Genomic DNA, 20759 nt, shown 5'->3' on the forward strand with positions numbered 1-20759 from the left:
CCCTGCCCAAGCCAGCCCAGCATCAACAGACTTGCTAAATCCTCTGCAGCAGGAGAGGGAGGGAGCTGAGGCAGTGGCTGGGGAGGTGATGCTCAGGGTGTCAGTGCAAATGCTGCCAGGCTGGGAGGCTCAGGGACACGCACAGGGAATGTTCTGCAGACCTCAGGAGGAGCTTCTCCTCTCTGTGAGGGGCAGTCCCTGTGAGTGCATCCCCTTCCCTGCTGGTTCCCTTAGCTAAGGAGGGGGGCTTTGTGCAGTGGGCTCTTGTGGCTCTCAGAGAGCTCACCCTGTGAGGCTGTGGTGAGGAGGATGTGCCTCTGAGGATTCCTTGAGCATCCCTTGATCACATCCTGTGAAGAAACACCCCCTTGGCACCATTGGTGTTACACTGTAACCATCCTGCTCTGTGGGGGTTCCTGGCAGAGATGTCCAGGTGGTGCCTGGAGCATGGGAATTCAGTGTGGAATACTGGAGCATGGTGCTGCATTGCTGGAGCCTTTGGGAAAAGCTCTTCCATAGCCTATGAAACCTGGCAAGTCAACGTGCAAGCTGCAGCCTTACGTAAGGGTGCAGTTACAGAGTTAGCTGCAGATAAGGGGTGACTCAGATATGCTGACTTTTGTAATTGAACAATTGATGCTCTGCTAAAAGGAATTGGATTCGAGTTTGTTGGATCAGCTGTGCTCATAGCCTGAGAGTGAAACTTTTGACAGTTCCAGCCCTGTTTGGACCAGTTGCAGTAGGTCTTTATCCAGTACTTGGTCCACTATATGGAGAGTTATGGAGTGTTATCTCTGTTTCCTAATGTCTGTATATGATAAGTTTGGTTACATGAGACTGCCAAAATAAAAAGGAAAGAAGTTCTGGTAGCTTTCTAAGAAAGGCACTCAGCTCTTTGCAAGAGGAAGCTCTCTTTGATATATGATATCCTGGAGTGTTAAATGTGAGCCCAACCTTGCAGCAAAAAGGGCTGCAGTATTTTTAACCCAAAGATATTTGGAGAGTTTTCAGTGAGGCCCGGCCTTTGTTTCTAAGTGTTTATATAATTCACATTGCCTGGAATATTGATAGTTACATGCACTTTTACAAGGAGGTGTGTTTAACATCTAATGTAACAGCAGTACTTGTGTAGGGCTGACACTTCTTTGTCACACACTTATTTACATTCACAGGTCTGACAAGTCTTTCATCCTGGTTTGTGTTTCTGCTGTTTCCCATGCATCCTGGCCAAGCAGTGGGTTTGTCACTGTCCCCATGCCGGTGTGGTGGTGCTGGTGAGGTGTGTGAACTGTGCACACATCAGATCTCTGACTGAAAGAATTTCCATAGCTCTCACTGCGTTGGTGCAGCCTGGGTGGTTACATAGCTCTCCATGTATTTATGGGTATGGAAATAATGTCTTTTAGTAGAAGCTGGTATTGACACTTATTCATGGGGAATCCTATTGGCAAAATAAGGAGAGGAGCATCAACAACTGTACTCACAACGCTCACTGATGAAGAAATGCAGCTTCTGCCACCTAAATTTTACAGTGCAAACTCCTAACACAAGTTATGGAAGAATAGCAGCCGTTTGTTCACCCCTTCCTAGATGTGTTTACCATGGAGCATCTGTGTTAGCAATGCCAAATTCTGGCACATTGTCAGAATACTAATTTTCCTCAAAAATAATGATTACCTTATCACACTGTTGTGAGGTCATTATTTATTTGGGTGGTAACTTCTTCAGGGGTGTAAATCAAGCCAGGCTGTGAGAGTGTAGCAGCTGTCAGCTTTTGAGAGCTTCCATACTGCCAGGGTGTTACTTTTTCTGCTGAAGCAAAGGCAGCCATGGAAGAGCCTTTGCTACTTGTGATGAGATTCCTGTTTTCAGGGGTGTGGGTCAAAGCTGCCTCTTTTCTCATGCAGGAAAGTTGTGCTGTTGGGAGTGTAGGTTTCCTTGGCAGGCAGCTGTGCTCCTGGGCTGGAGGAAACCAAGCTGGGACTTCCCATGGTCCAAGACTGGCCCTCTCTTCCCCAGCATGTGCCACACAAAGCATCTCAGCCTGGAAATGAAAGCAGAATGGGGAAATGGTTGTACCATTTCCCTGGGCCTCTCTAGTTGACATTGGGTTTTCTTTCTGAAGAGTAACATGGCCTTCATGGTGATAGTCATCCCACCTAACTTGTTTAGCTTATCTCTCAGTCAAATTGCTCTGTACCACTTGTTGATTGCTAAACTCTGCTAACAGGTATGTAACATAGGAGATAACAATTGAGAACAGAAGCTGGAGGGGTTTTTTTTCTGGTAGTTAAATGTGCAGGAGCTTTCACCAATTAAGATTTTACATCTAGATAATAATCCTGTGCAGTTACCTTGCTGTTACAAAACAGCTGCTTGGCAGTGGAGTGCCCTGGAGACTGGAGCTCAGAAATGGGTAGGCAAACTGTGGCTGGAAAGAGGAGATGGCAGTGGCAGGTTGGGGAAAGCTTAACTGGAAAGCTCTCAGTTAATGGGATCACAATAAAAATCTCTTGATTTGCTGTGCATGTAGTCAATCTAGAGATTTATTAATGTGAAGTTATTGTGGTTAAGGACTGGTCACTCATGGATTGTCCCCCTCAGGCTGTAGATGTGCTCACAGGAATGTGATGACAGGAGCTGTTTACCCATAGAGAGAGATAGTGCTGCATTGCCTTCATCTTTTACCTTTTGGGATCTTATCAGACAAATTATCAGGCTCTCCAAATGATAACAAATCTGGCATATTGGCTTTGGTGCCAGGTTTCTTTGGCTCCAACAGCCTGAACACGTGGGGTGATGAATGGCTTGAGAAAGAAACATTTGGGTGCTCTTCTGCCCATACCCGCTCTTCCTCTGGGTGCTTGCAGGGTGCTACATCACAGAGTTCATTCAGATCTGCTTTGTGTCCCAAGGTTTACTTTTCCAGTTTAGTCTGCTATTGTTTGAAATGTCAGCCACCTCCGGCCTTACCCTGCCTGAGTTGTAAAGTTTTCTCTCCCTCTCTTCTCTTGGCTCGGGAGGCGGGGAGGTTTTGGGACCATTCCAGGGCTTTTCTGAAGCTGCTTTTTCCACTGTCAGGCAGGGTCTGGCACTGAGTCAGCCACTGCTTCCTGGTTCTCACCCTTCCCTTGCAGGCAGACAGATGACCTGCCTTAAGGGAGTGACCTTTCTTGGAAGGTGAAATCAAGCACATAAATTAAATGCTGACCATAAACATTAGCCACATGCATACTTACAAACACATGAATCCTGTGCTAACAGTCCCCAGTGCAGTGTTCATTGATCAGCTAGTTACTATTTGTGCAATGCTTGGAAGATGACAGCAATATGTACATTTCTCTAATCATTACAGATTAGCTTTACCAAGGCAGAAACTTTACTGAGATAATTTATCCATATTCTGATGAAAGAGGTGTGTGTTTGTTAGGAGAGCTCAGTGAGGCACAGAACATATTTCTTACAGTTTTGAAGAGGAAAAATTTGATAACTGAGCAGGAATCTTGTTAGCCAGATCTTGCCCTGTGCTGAGGAGGAATGAAGTTATTAATTTACCTGCCTTCCTCTGTTTGTGGGTTGTAATGTGAACTGACTTTTCTTCCTGCCCTGGTTCTTCTCTGGAAGGCTCCTCTCTCATTTAATGAATGTTTGATTGCCACCCGTTTTATCTTGCCCACGCCTCTGTGGAAGAGGATGAAGGAGGACACTGTTTAAGTATCTAGATGCATCCTGGGCTGCTCAGGAAAGAAATAATTACCTTACCTATATCTACAATGTATGATCAAGGGGAGTTTTATCCTCTTGACATTCACCAGGGCTGAAGGAATTCCACCTTGAGGTATGCATTTCCTGTTCCTTCCTCAACCTTGCTTTTCCTATTTCTGATCACTTCTGCCCCCTCCATTTAGTCTTTACTGTTTAAACTGTTTTCCCTGGTGACATGCTTAGCTTGATCTGAATTCATGCTTTGCATAACTAGATGGGAGAGAAAATATGATCTGACAATAATAGCAGGCATGCTTTTTGGAGTTACCAGTGTAACCATTAGCCTAAGGACGAGCTCGCTTGGGTGTAAAGTAACAGTCCTTGCACAGACACAAAATTTAAACACTAAGTCATGTGAAAGAAGAGCCTGTGTCTAGAAATCTCCATGTTCCTGATCTTACCAGTGGTTCTCTTCATAGAGATATTGCACTTGGATGGACAATTGCCTCTTCTGGGCTGCCCATGTGGTTGGGAAGGGACGGGAGGAACCAGGAGAGTGGCTGACCTTGCAGTCAAGGTCTCTGTTAATTGCCTCTTTCAAAGCAGTCTGTTCCAGTTGTGCTTTGTAGTGTTTGCTCTAACTGTGGGCTGCTCTCTTTCTCAGCTCCAGGGGAGTGATTTCTACCTTATAGAGGCCTTCAGAATCATCCCTTTCTCTTCATTAATCAAGAACCTAATCAGATTACAGAGATCTAAATGGACTTCAAGCACTAAGTTTTTAAGTTCTGTGGAAATTTTCCATTCTTTACCATATGATAACATGCAGACTAATTTAGGTTAATGGCATAATATACTTCTCTCAGGAGATAATTCTCTAATTGATCTTATTGCTGGTAACATTATCTGTGGACAGTTAATATCTGATGGGATCCCTTTGCTCCTGCTTGGTGAAGAGATGAAGCCTCCCAGGCTTCAGCTGCATTCCACAAACAGCTGAGTTGCTGGGAGTCCCTGTGGGGCCCCAAAAATTATTAACTCTCTTGTTTTTAAAATAATGTTTTTCAGTCATTTTACAGGGCTTTGGTGGTAGAATGTAAGTGATGGAAAAAAAATACCTGAGTCACTTCATGCTGATTTTTTTTTGTCATGTTACGATATTTGAAACTTTGCAATTTGGTTGATTTTAGCTGTCATGAAGGTAAATTTCCCATGGATGCTTGAGACTTGAGAATTCTTGTACTTTGCTGATTTTTTTCAGGAACAATAATAAATAGTCTTTGCATGTGAACTTGCATCAAGAGACAGACATATTAATCTCTTGGGGAAATAATAGATGTTTTGCTTTCTAGATGAATTTAAATTAATTTCTTGTGGTCTCACATGGATTTTCATCTTCTTTTTGTCTCTTTTTTATTCTTTCCTTTACACCAGTGTGCCTTTGTTTTCCCTGAAGTTCTATCTACTTTTTTGACTTGTCTCTAATGGGATATTGAGTTTATCTCACACTCTCAGCCCAAATTGGTTCTGTACCTTAGGAAACTCCTTTATCTTCTCTCAGGTTGGTAATGTAATGTCCCTTGCAATCTGCTGGAGGTTTCCACTCTTTTCTTGTCATTTTCTCCTTCTTGGTTTTCTTCCTGTCCCTTTCAGTGACTTGCAGGATTTTTGTCTCATTAATTATCTTGCAGTTGGCTGAGACTAAAGAAAAGGAGGCATTTTTTTCAGGCATTTTTTATCTCTACCTTGAGTTCCAGCAGTACCCTGTGCCAAATATGATGTGCATTTATAGAGGTTACCTTTTTCTCAGCAGTAAGTCAGTAGCTGTAGGAAGGAAAAGGAGCTCAGCAAGATGCAGGTGATTTTCCTCAAGTTGTCTGCTCCATGTAAATATGTTATGCCTTTATGCTTTCTTTTGATATGAAAGGCTGTATATCAAAGGTAAAGGTGAGGGAATAAGACTTAAATCCAGGTGTGTAACTTTTTTCCTGAGAGAGGAATGTGAAGGTAGTGGGTATGTTGCTTCATGGTGAGTTGAGCTTACTTTTTGTTCTTCCTTGCTTAATATGTGAGGAAATAAGAGAATAATTCTCTGTCAGGCATGAGTTAGCAAACTGGGTCAGGCTGCTTTCAAAATTTAGAAGTGGTAAATCCATTGGGGAAGGGATTCTGGAACAAGTGACATTGAAGTAGTGAGCATTTTTGTGGAAGTGAACTATGTATGAAAGAAAGATTGTTTGGATTTATTCTCTTGTCACTTCATGTCTGTTGTCAGGGTAGTCATGAAAATGGACCTTTCTGAAATCATAGATGACAGTTATAAGTCATTGCAAGGTGGTAGTACATGGACATCTAACGGAGAGCTGACTTTCTCTTGCAAAATTTCCATCTTAGGAGACAGGTTTTTCAAAAGCACGCACTCAGAAATATGCATTTATTGTGTTTGCAAATGGCTAATGTGCCAATGTTCTTCCCAGTAGATTGTGAATCTGAGCTGTCATTTGTGACCTTGGAAGCAGGCTCATAGTAAGCCAGTAGGTAAGAAGATGCAGAGATCCCTCAAAATGTCAATATGCAAAATTCTGGTTGCCATCCAGATCCACTGGCTTACATGCAGAAGTTGTTGCTTCTGTTCTTTCCAATCTTATTCAAATAAACTCATTTTGGGTCTTCCTTTTTCTGATACCAGTTCCTGATTCTCATTTCTCTAAAAGTCTCACTTTGGTTCTCAGAAACAAATGAAGGCGATCATTCCAGTCTTAACTTGCAAATCAGCTTTAACAACAAACTAAGGTGGACATCTTCCACTTGAATTCAGTGTTCTTGCTTCTACTTGTGCTATAAGGTTAGTAAATTTTTAATCAATATTAGTTTTGTCATTCCAATACTGCTTATTGTTATCATTTCCCCCTCCAACACTGATCTCTTCTTTTTTAAATTGTCTTCCTCTATTTTTGCCTTCTTTGATTTTCTTATCTTGAGTAATCTCTTTTGGAAAGGAGATTTTCTTGCCCCATTGCTGCTGCTTTTCTCTTCTTGTGAACTGCACCTCCTGTGTTTTGTGTGTAAACATTTATTGCTGTAAGCTCCTCTTAGAGATCCAGAGGCAGATACAGGACCAGTTCAAGGGAAGCAAGTAGAGGATAAACTCTTCTGTTTGTTGTGTTACATGGTGGGACAATCCCACATGGTGGAGTTAGAGAGGAATTGAAGTGCTTGATCCCCAGTGCTGCAATAGCTCCTTTCCAGTTGTCCTTATTTCTTCTCTGTAGGACTTTGAGATGAGCTGTGTGTAGCTTCCTAAGGCTGGAATGGACACTAACGAATTATCTAAAATAATGGTATTCTGCAAGATGTCCAGTGCAGTGTAGAACATACTTGCTTTTTAAATAACAACACGTACCATACAGTTATTTTGAAATGTTTGATACCATTTACACTATCTTAGAGCAAACATCCATGCAGGGGGATGTTGCCGATATGTAGAATAAAAGACTCTGTGGATGGGCAGAACAATGTGAAGGTTACTTTTCATGTTGATTAGAAAAGCAAATGGTTGCTGTGGAGTCAAGTGAAGCTTTTTGCCCCTCCTTCTCTCTCTAGGTGGTTGCTGCTAGTTTTACATTTCTTTGGTTTTTATAACAGAAAAATGTAATTTTTTTTTTCTAATTGGCCAGGCATTCTAAAAATACAAAATATTTTGGATGAAAAGTGGACTTGGTAGTAGAAATCTGACTTCCTTTTGGCTTCAGGGGATGCTGCCCTGGCAATTAAGCTAATAAGAACTAATCTTTAGCAGTTCTATCATGCACAAAGGAGATGAGAGCAGAAAAGATTGTGCCTTGAAGAGCAGTTTTGAAATGCCACTGCTCACCTCTGGGACACACTGGGGATTGCTCAGCACCCTGTGCTCCCCTCTGGGACACACTGGGGATTGCTCAGCACCCTGTGCTCACCCCTGGGGACACACTGGGGATTGCTCAGCACCCTGTGCTCACCCATGGGACACACTGGGGATTGCTCAGCACCCTGTGGTCACCCATGGGACACACTGGGGATTGCTCAGCACCCTGTGCTCCCCTCTGGGACACACTGGGGATTGCTCAGCACCCTGTGGTCCCTGCTGGAACACACGGGGGATTGCTCAGCACCCTGTGCTCCCTTCTGGGACACACTGGGGATTGCTCAGCACCCTGTGCTCACCACTGGTGGCTGGATTTCTGGATCTCTGCTTTCCCATCACCAGCTCTGCTGCCTCTCTCCAGGAGAGCCCTGGCAGCACTTCTGTGTGCCAGCAGGCTGACAGGCAGCGTGGCTCTGGCTTCCTGGGGATCTTTTTTACTGAAGAGGTTGAAGCCTTTTCCATTGTTTTCATGGCTCTTTGGGAAGAGATTTCTGACAAGTGTGGCATAAATCCACTCCCAGCATCCAGCCCAGTGATAGCCCTCACTGCATTGGCAGGAAATACCTCTCACCTGCCTTTCCCTGAGATATGTCTGCTGAGGATGCTGGTACAGCCTGTGAACTGGCACTGTGACTTGAATTGTATTGACTTTTATGGTATAAGCCTGTCCAATTTAATTTAAGGATATTATAGTTAATAACTCCCTGTTTGAGTGTGCCAATTTACAGAAGTATAAATGGTTAAGTCTCTCTTGTGACATGGACCTAGTGAAGCTAATATAATAATTATAATATGTTTTTTTAAATTAAGTTCTGTTCTCTCAAAAAAAAAGGGTTTTATTCTCTTTCCTCCTTAGTAAGGGAATGAGTATGGCCTTGTGTTCTTGTATAATTTGCAAAAACAAAACTGGAAACAGTCTGTGGAGATTTAATTCTCTTTTTTTATAAGAAGTGCAGGGTACTTTGTAACAGTGTTAAGTTCAATCATGAAATACCTACGTGGTGTGTATTATTTAAGTATTTTAAATAACATATCTGTATTTCAAGTAATTTTTTCAGATTAAAGTTATCATGTAGTCTTTATAATGTGTTATATTGTAGCTTTTCAAACCCCAGTGTGACCATTTTTCAGGATAATGTGTTTATTCAGTTCAATCACTGTGCTGGTTTTGGTACAACGTGTACCAAAGCTCACCTTTTAAATCCAAAGATCATTGAAAGAATTGTTGCTTGGTTTGTTTTTTGGTTTGAATTTTTTGTTTGTTCGTTTTGGTTTTGTTTGGAAGTATTTTTATTCTTTTCTTTTTTACACACTTTAATTTTTTTTAAGTTAGAGTGCTCCTTGAGGAGGAGGGTTAATGGAGGTATGCACTGCTGACTGCAGGAGATGGATTGATTTCTGAAAGCAAGTGAAAATGCCTGAAATGCTTCAGCTTTTTTTTTTTTTTTTCTGGTTTCCTGATCTTTAATCCTGAAGGAAAAGGAAAACATGAAATTAAAACCAGCCTTACAGAGAGCTCTCATGCAATGGTGATGGGGTTTGTGTTTTGTCTCTTCTAGCGGTGATAAGAAATGAGTTCAAAGATACTGAAAAAATGGAATTCTTTGGCCTTTTCATGAGTAAAAGCATTAGTGAGCTTAAAGTATGAAATGAGGAGAAAAGTGGTGAGCTAAAAATTGTGTAAGCTCGTTGCACCGTTAGAAGAACCTCCTATAATCTTGATGCCTTCTGGATCACTTAGTGAGCATGTACTATTGTGCAGGCTTGGTTTCTTTTAAACATAGCAGGACATGTTATTGGCTCTTTCTGTTGCAAAGGCTGTGGTGCTTATGTTTATATTTTCCTGTAGGATGGAGGGTCCTGCAAAGTGTAGTATTCCCTCTGTGCACCATTGCAGGGTTTGTTAATGCACATTTCCTATTCTGAAATGCCGTGTAACTTGATGAACTTTGGCAGAACAGACTCAAGGCTGTATTGATATCACAGCTCCACAGAGAGAGATGACTGTCAGATCAGATAATGACAATCAAATAATTGCTTAATTACAAATCGGTTTAAAATTTTATCTTTTGGTCCAATCTGGCAGAAGCTAAACTGATACAAACCAATCCCAACCTGACAAGAGTGTGACTGCACAGAGATGGATGGATACAGTGATTTAACTAACTCACACTCTGGCTCAGGGGAGGGTGGGTATGAGGGAGAAGCTTTTTTATTGCTGCTTCCTGCTTTTTCTTTTTGGGGAAGCTCTGTGGCTCCAGCTGTCCAGGAGCAGGCAGGATGGTGGGTTCATGGCACACCTGGGCAGGTGGGATTCCCCTGCAAGCTGGGGCCACATGGGTTGGCTGGCATTTCTGGGATGCTGAGGCTGCTCACGTGTTTCATTTGTTCCCCCTGTGCAGTTGTGCAGATGGAGCTGGCGTGGCAGGCTGGGCTGCTGGGGACACCCCCCAGCCTGGGGTGCATCACCTGCTTCTGGGGGGCCATGTGAGGCTGTGCTGGGGAGCTGATGGGGGGGCTCTGCATCTGTGCCTGGTGGTTGGCAGGGTAGGCAGCAGCTATGGAATTGTAGCCATGGATGAATGCAGAGCTGGAGAAAGACATGGATTCTATTGTGTTTTTGCTATTAATTTAGCCTGTATGCTCTGGTGGCAGGTATTGACTCTTGAGTGCCTGTTATGCTGTCTGGACTATATAATAAAAGGTCCTGGACCACATTTTGTCTTCCCTGTGATTTGGTGGTCTGCATCTTTTTGAACCACATAAGAACACTGTTACATTTTCCAAAATGGGTGTCTTACTATTTTTTTAATATACTCTCTTCCTCAATTGGCAGGGTGATGCGATAGAAGCATAATAGTGACAGGGCAAGGAGTAATGGCTTTAAACTGAAAGAGAGTAGGTTTAAATTAGATATTGGGAAGAAATCCTTTGCTTTAAGGGTAGTGAGGCTCTGAAACACTTGCTCAGAAAAGCTGGCTTGAAGAAGCTGTGGATATCCCATCCCTGAAAGTATTCACAACCCAGTTGGGTGTGGCAGTCTGGCCTAGTGGAAGGAATTCCTGCCCATGGGTTGGAAATAGATGATCTTTGAGGTTCCTTTCAACCCAAACCAGTTTATGATTCTGTAATAACAGAAGAAGCATGCCAGATGCTTACCCTTGTGAGGTATTTCAGAGGAAAGTGTCTGGACCACACAGTACAGTGTCATATCTGCCCATGTAGAGTATGACTTCATACATTGTCTTCCCTTGTGTTTGAATTCATGCTATGGAGCATGCAGGAAGGAAGTTTCTTTTGCTTTCTCCTAACTTAGGTGCCCATGAGGGTACTGAGGCATTTAATTTTTCAGGTGTCTTGACACACAGCACTTTTAAATGTTTGGTTGTTTTGGTTTTTGTGTAACAAATGTAAGCACTGGTGCAGTAGCAATCTGCCTCTGTACACACATTCACAGGCAGTCAGTGAATGCCAGGCTGTCTGTGATACAGATTTTGTGTATAGAGACAAAATCAGTAGAAATTTAAATGTCACCTCAGGTGTCACCTGGCTCTGCTAGCATTTCAGAGGTGTTGCTGCCTTCCAAAGAAGTTCTTCCTTCATCCAGTGAAGAAAAGGATTTAATGATAATCCATAGGTATGTTAGCTTGATATTTTGCCTTGCCTGAGAACAGAAGCAAAGCCAAGCATCGTGTTGGTTGTTGCTACACTCTGAGTCAGTTGTAACACCTAGGATGGCATCATTTCCTAAAGAAGGTTTTCAGTATCCTTTGGGTGCTGAACAGCACTGTGAGAAGACACAACAATTTAAGTAAAATAATTCCATGAAAAAAAGCATTGGATTTGTTGTGTCAAAACTTAGAAAGTTTGATTAATTTCTGTCAATTCAAAGATGCAGATGTTAAATTGACAAGGTTTTCCAGAATGTCTTTTTAGGTGAGTCTGGAAGCCAGAAATTTCTGGTTTAGAGTTGCCTACTGGGCCAATGTCATAACGTTTGAGAAATTCTAAATTTGCCAGGTGAAAAGGTAGACAAGACATTGTGGTAAACTTTTTTTTTGTCTTTTTCCCCAAGAGAACAGAGCCTCCTGCTGTAACATATTTTGAATCTTTTGTTATGGGTCTCATGAACTGAAACTAAATTTTTTAACTGTTACCATTTCATGAAAATGAAAACTCTATGTTTCCAGTTCTGTTTCAACTTCTCTGCTGCAGTCCACAAGGCTAAAACTTAAAGCCATCTGGTCTTAGAGGAATGGGAAATATTTTTGTACTAGCTGAAACACTAAAGCAGGAAAAAAACCCAAAACCCAGATATCATAGTTTCCAAAAATCTGCAGTTTTCTTTTCCTGATGTGATGATCAAGTTTTCTCTTATGAAGATAACCTTTTCCAAATACTCAACACTGTTGAACTTTCTGCTTATGTACAGGCAAAAAAAAACCCCCAAACAACTCCTTAAAACGGGACAAGAGTTTTGGGATTTTTTCCCCCTTTCATTTAAAGGATATAATGGACTTTTATGAATACGAAGTTGCCTGAATACAAATATATGAACATTTTCCACTTTTAGGCAAATTTCTTTGTCATAAAATACAAAAAACCCAGAATTTAATTTACTGTGCAAACTTCCATGTTCAAAACAATTTCTGGACTGATAAACCAAGAAAATAACCAGGATATTCCTTATGGTTGGTGTGTTTTCATCTTCCAAACTCGTTTTAAAATGGATTGTCTCTGTCTGAAGATCCAGTGAGTCAGGTTCACTTTGCTGTGCTCTGGTTTTATATCACTGGAAGCTGTTTGACACTGATGTAACTCAGTGAATCACTGTCTGCCTGCTGCCAGCTATTCTGAAGTGAACAAGTGTGTCAGAAGGATTAAAATACTTTACATTGTAGCTGAAATTGATAAAAACAGGTTGTATTGGATGGTCAAATAAACTGTAAGATGCATTTTGTTTACCTTGGTGTTATGAGGTAAAATTACCCTGAAGTAACATAGCTTTTAGCCTGGGCTTTGCTGGCAGTGTTTGAGTTCCTATAACGAGTGTGGCTGTGATGAATTTGTCTCTTGAGTTACTGCTCTGCCACTAAGGGTAGGATTTTTCAAGCATGAGCTCTCTCATCTGCCAGTTAAACATATAAGGCAATTGTCTTGTACCTCACTCTGTTCAACACAGGGAGCACCTCTTTAGGTCAAAGGATGGCAGGATGAGTGAGATGATGTGCAAAATAGCTCAGCCTTACAAAACCCAGCCTGCATCTGTGATCCAAGAGATTAATTGCATACAATAGATAGCAAAACTTTTCAAACTAAGCATGTACTCAAGTGTTTTGCTGACTGGCAAATTTGCCTTCAGTCTGAAGTCATTAGGAGCTTATTTTTACATGAAGCATTTGCAGTCAAAACAGTGTTGCTATCTCTGCTTCATTTCTATGGAAAGATTAAAAAGTTTGTAGGAGTTTGGAAAAGAAATCTTGCCCTTTGGCCTGGAATGGCTGCCAATTCTGTCACATCATGCCATTCCAGGTATCAGGAGAGCAAGTTTGGTTTTGCAGGACTAAACTTTACTGTGTGCTGGTCATGGGGAGTTTGGGAGCCTTCTGAAAGCAGTGATGGCACAGGGCTGGTAAATGCCATGTGCTCCCTCTGAGGCCAAGGTGGGGAGGTCTCTGTTACCACTCCCCTACTGCAGGGGGATAGAATGTAAGAAAATAAAGATAGTACAGAAGGGAATCTCACACCAGAGGAGTTGCAGCTGTACCAGTCACCAAAGGTTAGGAACAGACCTGCCCTTAATAGGCCACAGCTGTGTCCAATAAGAAGAAGAGCGCTATGAAAGAGTGGGTTAGCGGGGGTTGGTTAGCGAGGAGAGAGTTGGAGTTTGTTGGTTGTGCTGTGAAGAGAGATGGAGTTTGTTGGCTGTGCTGTGAGGAGCTGCCCATGAGAAATAACTGAGAAGGTATGGGATTTTGACATAAGTTGACAATGCCCTACACCTCCATGGCGTGTGTGTGTGTGCACTGGGCTGTGGCTCTCCTCCATCTCTCTGACCACTGGCTGAACTGGCTGTCTGGAGGAGCCCTGGGGGTTTAGGGGGACCCTTGATCTGAAGGAAGGGGTCCTTCCCTGCACTACAGCAGCTCTCAGCACCAGGGTTCTGCCTTCCCCAGCCAGTGGCACTCATTGATCAGACAAGGCTGTAATTTCCAAGAGGTCTGCTAAAATCTGGTCAGAGTGCTTTGCATACAGATCAGCTTTATTCTTCCATTTGGAATTTTCATTTCATAGTTCTGTATGGGTGTGGTTGATGTTGCATCAGAAAGTAGGAGGAGTATTCACTGTGAAGTTTAACAACACTGAATTACTGTTGTAGTCATAATGTGACTCCATTGCCCACTGGGATAGCAAGTGTTGCACCAAGGAGGCAAGTGGTCAACATTCATCGCTTTGTCTTTCTCAAATTTTAGTATCTGTAACAAGAGGGGGAAAAATAATGCTTTACTTGTCATTATCAGAAAAAAACAATGGTCATATATTAGCATCTGAGATATCAAGGACAGATTTTCTGCAGTCAATTTGGAAACTCTGTTCATTTATTATTAAGTATTTAGTGAGAACAGCAAACTGGTGATAAAATTGGATTTTGGAATTTATCTTAAGACAGAATGCAAATGTTTGAACTTTTTTTGGTTTTGGTTCCCATTGTTTTTGCAATCTCTGAGGGCAGTTCCCTTTAATTTTGAAGCCCTGTTCATGAGTACCAAGAGCAAAAGGACTAAATGTCATTTAAAAGTAATGTAGCAATACTTGCCAACAGCACAGCTTTAGTAGATTCTGAGACAGGAATGTGGGAGCAGTCATAGCCTTAAAAAACCAACAATAAGCTTTAGCAAATGGAGAATCTGCAAAAATATTTGAGAACTGTGCATGATCTCTTCTTACTGTTTTGAGTTTCTGCTCTAAAGATTTTTTGTGGGTTGGGTTTATGATCTTTTTGTTAGGAAGCATCTCAGAAGACTTTTTAAAAAAATTGATAAAAATATTTACTTAAGAGCTGCCTTGAAGACCACTCCCTCGCTAGAGTTAATTTTTTTTTTCTCCTTTCCCTGGCTGTTTTATCTATCTTACTGTAACTTAGCTCACAGATCATAGCATTTTGTGCCAAATTCTCATGGCATTTATTATTATAATGGTGTGGTGCATTTGTCTGCTGAAAGTATTAGCTGAAGTGACCTCTGCTCAGAAGTGTGCATCAAAGTTAAGGAGTTCACGCCTTCAGTGTGCTGCTATGAGCAGAGCTAAGAATCTGGGTGGAGTTGATATTTCCACAGCAGGAATTTGTCCCGTTCTCATAGTTTTGAGAAATAATAGGTTTCCAACAAAAAGATTTCACAGCTTCAAGATTTAGTATTGGAGGAGGAAGAGGATTAGTATCTATTTGCACATAGTTTTAAGTGATCACAGAGCTGTCACTCGTGCCTTTCCCAGAGGGTGAGCACCCAGATCTCCCTACCGGGAGCATCCTTGCTCTCCCTAGTGAAGAGGAGAAGAGTGGATGGGTGAATTCCTGCATTTGGATCACATTCTGAAGGGCTTTCCATCTCCCAGCACTTAATGACTTCATGCCTTTAGAAATAAGGCTTTGAGGTCATCCATCATTCACATTGTCACAGCTGGGAGCTGAAGAGAAGTAAGGTATTTTGCTTTTCTTACAAGAAGCCAATTTAGGTCATGTTCTGTGTTAGTAGTGCTATATCAGGTCATGATAATAAGCTTAACTCTGTGATTTGATAATATTCAGAAATAATTTCAGGAAACAAAATTTCAGTTTTTATGTATAAAGTTCCTGGCTTCTCGGGTATTTAGGCATGTATTTTGCAAGCTAGACATAGTGTTTCTGCTGCCCTGGTGTGAAGTTTCAGGATAAAAATATTCAGGGTTTTCATGGTGATAAAAGGCTAATACACTAAATTTTAAAGTAATTTAAAAATTTTATTACACTACTCAAGACTTCAATGTGATTATATTATGAACTTTATTAAAGTCTCAGTAAGGAAGAACATTGCAGAAATACTGAGTAAGGCACAGTAGATTACAGATGTTTTTTCACACAATGAAAAATAATGCAATAGTTGTGTAAAACAATCCAAATATTTTCTATGACATAAAATTTCATATCCTGTGAGAATTCTTTAATGAGGAACTGGTGTTAATGTTTTGCATTAAGTAGGAGAAGGAGTTGAACAGTGGTTTGATTGGGTAGTCATTAGCTGAGGTAAAATGCGCAGCATTAACTGAACAGAAAATGACAAGTACCTTTTCTGCTGGCACAGCCAGCCTCTATTGAAAATCCTTATGCAACCTGAACTTCCTGCTCTGCATGACTTAGAGCCTGTTAGTGGTTTATTGTGGAGATGAAATTATCCCTTCTGCTATTGCTTTTCAAGGAGTAATGGGATCACCTTCTGCCAAAGAGTGAGAGGAATAACTCCTTTCCTTTGGAAAGATAATTTTCTCTGGGCTAAAGGAAAAAGACTAAATAGGCTGCAAAGCTCCTTCTTAGCCTTCTCAAGGTAGGAAAATAAATCTGGTAGATTATAGGTCTCCTTTTTTTCATTTGCTTTTCCAAAGTTCAGGAAAATGTCAGTGTTCTCTTGTCCCAGAAGAACCAGGAGAGAGGGGCTTGGAAACAGTGGAATCTCCTCTTAGTAACTGGAATACTGCAGCCATCAGGGAGCCTGTTGTGTTAGAACAAGTCTTTCATGGGGTTTTTGTTTGTTTTGTTCTGGAATCAGGAGAATTGTGCAGGAGTGAAAATAGAAAAATACGCTGAACTGACAAATCTGGTTTAAAATGTGCAATGAAGACAACACTGTGGCAGCACTTAGCTCTTGCAGAGCTAAAGACTGCCAACAGCAAGTCAAATACAACAGAGTGGCCAAAGGAGAAATATCCTTTGTATTTTCAGAGATTTATTGATTAGGCTGTCACAGAAAAAAGTCAGATGTGCGTAAGTGCTTGGCCGTGCGATTCCACTGGCTGGTGTGTGCTTCCAGCAGGTGAAAGGAGTCTTTGCCCTGTCTGTAAATAGCACTGGTGGCTTCAGCTTTGTCAGCTACACTGTGCAACTTCTGTGTAATGTTGGAGAAGCAGTCCCAGTGTCTGCTTTGTAAGAAAGCAGCATTGAATGGTAACAATTGTATAAATCACCTGACTTGGGATACCTTGAGTCTTCTGGCATTTGACCTTAATCTAGCTGAAGGTTGGGCGAAGTTTGGAGCCAGTTTAAGAAGTTTTAAGCCAGTTTTAGTGTGACTCTGTCAGTAGGACTGAGAGTACCTTGGGAAGATTGTCCTAATGTGGGTAACATGTTAATTATTGTATAGCACTGATATTAATGAGAAATGTACGTTATTTTTTGTTTTGAGTTAAAACTGTAGAGTGTACACACAAGTTCATTCTTACATGAATATTTCACAAAGCTTGGGCAGCAAAAATGAACCATAAAATGCAGTATTACCTTTTTTTGTGCAGGTTTGAAGAATTGACCTGCTCTTTCTCTCTTTCATATGCATGCTGAATGTGAGGCAATAGGCAGCATGGGTCTAGTACAACTATGAAAGAGAATTAAGCCAAGAAAATGCTTCTCTCTTGCTTTACTCTTGACAGTACTGCTTCATGTCTTTTCACTTGATTGCAGAGGATTTCTTGGAGATACCTCAATGCCGTGCCTGCCTTTCTGCCTCCTGCTCTGCTCTCTTGGGCCATGGCTGCACAGAGATCAAACTGTGTCAGAGAACTTCCCTGGGGCTGGGACTGGATCATCTGCACCATCGGTGTATAGGGCAGGCACAGGCCAGGAGTTACTTCTGACAGACCACTTGGACATGGCCACTCTGCAGGGGGAGGCAGTTTTGTAATGTGAATTAAGGCTGTTCCCTGGCAGCTGGGTCACTGCAGGAGCTCAGACATGTCTAGTTTGTGAATCTACATTTCAGTCTTTGGTTGTGGGTTTGTGGTTTTCTCCAGCACGATGACAACACATCACTTCAGCCCTGAGTGACAGAACCTTCTGGTCTACTGGCCATATCAGCACTGATAAGACATGCTAATGGGAACATCACAGAGCTGCTGAAGCTTAGCAGATGGTAGAGCTAAGGCAGCCAACCATAAATATGCTCTTTGACTGGCAAAACACTTTGCAAATACATTCATTTTGATCCTTTTCAGGAGCTAGCATATAGTGTCTTTCCATAGCTGCAAGTTAACAGTGCTAACACAGGTAATCATTGCATTATGCTGTGTTCCCCTGAATGTAGGGGCAAACCTGGGGGGGACATACTTTCTGAATATTTATATTTATAAAATACAAGCTTCTGTCATTGATGTACATGAAGCTGTGCTTGCTCTCTAGTCAGGGCTGGCATGGCAGTGACAGCCCTGTGACTGAAGCCAACTTCTCTGGGCCTTTACAAACCCCTTTGGGGACAGTGGGGTCTGTCTCTGCCAGCACTTAGGAACCTGCAAAGCCTTCAGAGCATGATGCCATACAAGCAGGATGGGCAGGAATATTCACTATCACCATAGAATATGCAAGGTAGGGTTAGCTCTTAACCCACTGGAAACCACTGCACCTTATGAAGGACCCTGTAACCTGTATCCTGCATGGCTCTCTTTATGCTCAGCCCCTGTTGGTACCTTTGTATGGAAACTTGTTAAATACACAGCAAATTAAACCAGGTAACAACTCGTTACAGCATGTTGTAAGTTTCAGTAGGTGGGGTTTTTGTTGTTGTTTCAGATGTGTTTGCCAGTGCATTAGCAAGGCACAGTGAGAATTTTGTAGGCTGCCCTAGCACACCTAGAGGGAGGCATACAGTAACTCAGCCTGGGTGGGAAATGGGGGACATGGGAGAAAGCTGTAAGGTCTCCATCCTGCTTCTGAACCTGGAACAACTGTGTTCTTATTCTGTTTTTACTATTTTGTCAATTAATTGTTCTAAATGTGAGGTATTTTTCTCTTCAATTGGTGATGCATGCCCATATCTGTAATGCAGACACACATATCTGCTTCCACATTTTATGTTGAATCCTTACAGTTTCTGCAGGGCTCCAGCTGTATGTGTGTTTTGCACTGGTTTGCCTGGGGCTCTTTTACTGGTGAGGCAGAGTCCAAGATTTAGAAAACAGGTCTAGGTCCAGCAGAGCACAAAACCCACATGATGGCTTAGATGAATGTTTCTTGACTTGTGGAGTTTTAAAATCCATGGTGGCTGTCAACAGAACCCATAAATTCTGCATCCTTGGCGTGAGACAGCAAGGCAGTACTGTTGGCAAGGTAAATGTCTGCAGTTTGGAGTTTATCATCTGTCCAGAGGGTATGTCTTTATACAGAAGGTGCCTTTTATATAAAGAAGAGTCTGTGAGGAAGTGTGTAATGTGACCAAGAGTGAAGCAGCAGGTTGTGACTGTGTTTATATGAGGACAAATGTGAAGTGATTTAGTAGCCTTATTAATTCAAACTGGAATGAGCAAATCTGGTGGTAAGGTCAGTGGGGAACAAACACTCAGTATAATTTTTTACATTCAAAATGTGGATCCTTAATTATGAAACAAGATACTCAAATAAAAACATGAGGTAACATCCTGATTAATAATGTTTTCTTTAACAGCAGTGTACTACAAAGTGACCTTTGAAGCATTTTGTTCAGAAAAAAAGTCCTGTATTTATTTCAAGCATTTGCTGATTTTATGCCAGCATAATATAAATCTAAGCAGCTGCAGGTACACAGATCAGTAGACTATCAAATGCTTTCTGTGCATCATGTTTTAATAAAGGCAAGTGCATTTTATTTTAGTTTTAGGTGTTGCAAAGGCAATCCCTGGTGTTGTCTAGAATGAGTCTGTATGGCCAGCCCAGGGCTACATTATACAGCAAAACAGTTGACTGCTGAGAGGCTGTTTGGTGACAGGAGTGTTAGGGAGCAGGACAGAGTCACCCCTTGGGGCACAGCCTGGCCAGTGGGATGCAACTTGGACTGCCATTCTCTAGAGTTGCCTCAGATAATTCATCACAGGTGGGTAAAAAGGGAATACAGTTTACAAGGGGTAATTATCTTTAAAATCATACTGCTTCTGAAATACTGCATGTGCTGTAATACAGGAGGGGCATTAAGCAGAAGATAAATGACACTCCTTTTCCCTCATCCTTCTGATTTATTGCTGTATTCTTTTGTGATGTTTAGAGCTGCTTCGTTTGTCATTTGCCTTTGTATTGTAGAGCAGTTGTTTTCCTTTTGTGGTAGTCCTGCAGGGCTGAAAGGCAGGAGGGGGAGTAGTTACCACAGAGCAGTAGGACTGGAGAAAAACATGGAAGAAAAATGGGCTAAGAGGGTTAGAAACCTAAAGTGATGCCAGCTGAGGTTGCCTGTTTGCCTTCAGGACTTGCCCCTCAGCTCATGGCTGAGTCCCAGTGCTGGAGGTGAATGCTTTTAGGGGTAGCACACTGACCCTGAGCTTTTGGGGGGGACAGCTGAGGCCGCAGCCCCACCTCTGTCAGCTCTCCCCGGGACAGGAGCCTCCTGTGCCATGCAGGGACAGTGGCAAGGTGTGGGATGGCTGCCTGGCTCCTGGCTGGCTCAGTCACGCTTGTCACAGACCAGCTCTGTTGCAAAACGCAAGGCAAACTCAAATCGGCTGTGTGAGGTGCTGTGATGGAGATGATCTCCTCTTCTGGAATGGACCCTGCTCTCTCCTCCAGTGAGATAAACGAGCTGGGTCAGTGCCTCTTCCCTCTTCATTCTACCTTCTCCTGCCCTCTTTCTCTATAATTTTCTGGTAGTTTTTGTCTGGGTAATCTAAAGTTTAAACAAACTGTTCATCTCGCGTGTCTGAAATGATTCTTACCCCCTCACCCATGGTACAGTGAAAAAACAAGTTGGCACATTTTGTAAAGGCATCGTCATCAGGATGATGGATGATTCTTAGAATTACTTCTGTAATTACCAGAAGAACTGAAAAGAAATGAGAACCTGAAATGTGCAGTCATGCTTTAATAGTTGGCATCTTAGTCTTTTAATTTAGAGCTGAAGGTTTAAATGGAGTTCACTCCTCTTTTTTTATGCACCTATTTGCATGAAAAACTTAG

At 42.0% G+C, this 20759-nt stretch overlaps 1 protein-coding gene across 6 annotated transcripts in view; it reads left to right on the top strand.

Annotated features, from left to right (window-relative positions):
* Positions 1 to 20759, top strand: part of ARHGAP6 (Rho GTPase activating protein 6) — a 315428-nt gene that overhangs the window by 216257 nt on the left and 78412 nt on the right. Inside the window, exon 1 of one of the 6 annotated variants that reach the window (XM_064708572.1) lies at positions 6528 to 6547. The exons of 4 other annotated variants lie outside the window; for them this stretch is intronic. The gene's annotated coding sequence lies outside the window, so the exon portion shown is untranslated. Of the gene's footprint in view, positions 1 to 6527; positions 6548 to 13475; positions 13572 to 20759 lie in introns of those variants that run through there. One more of the 6 variants, XM_064708537.1, reaches the window with a different exon arrangement.

This window comes from Zonotrichia leucophrys, chromosome 1 (assembly GCF_028769735.1).
Source record: "Zonotrichia leucophrys gambelii isolate GWCS_2022_RI chromosome 1, RI_Zleu_2.0, whole genome shotgun sequence".
Lineage (NCBI taxonomy): Eukaryota > Metazoa > Chordata > Aves > Passeriformes > Passerellidae > Zonotrichia > Zonotrichia leucophrys.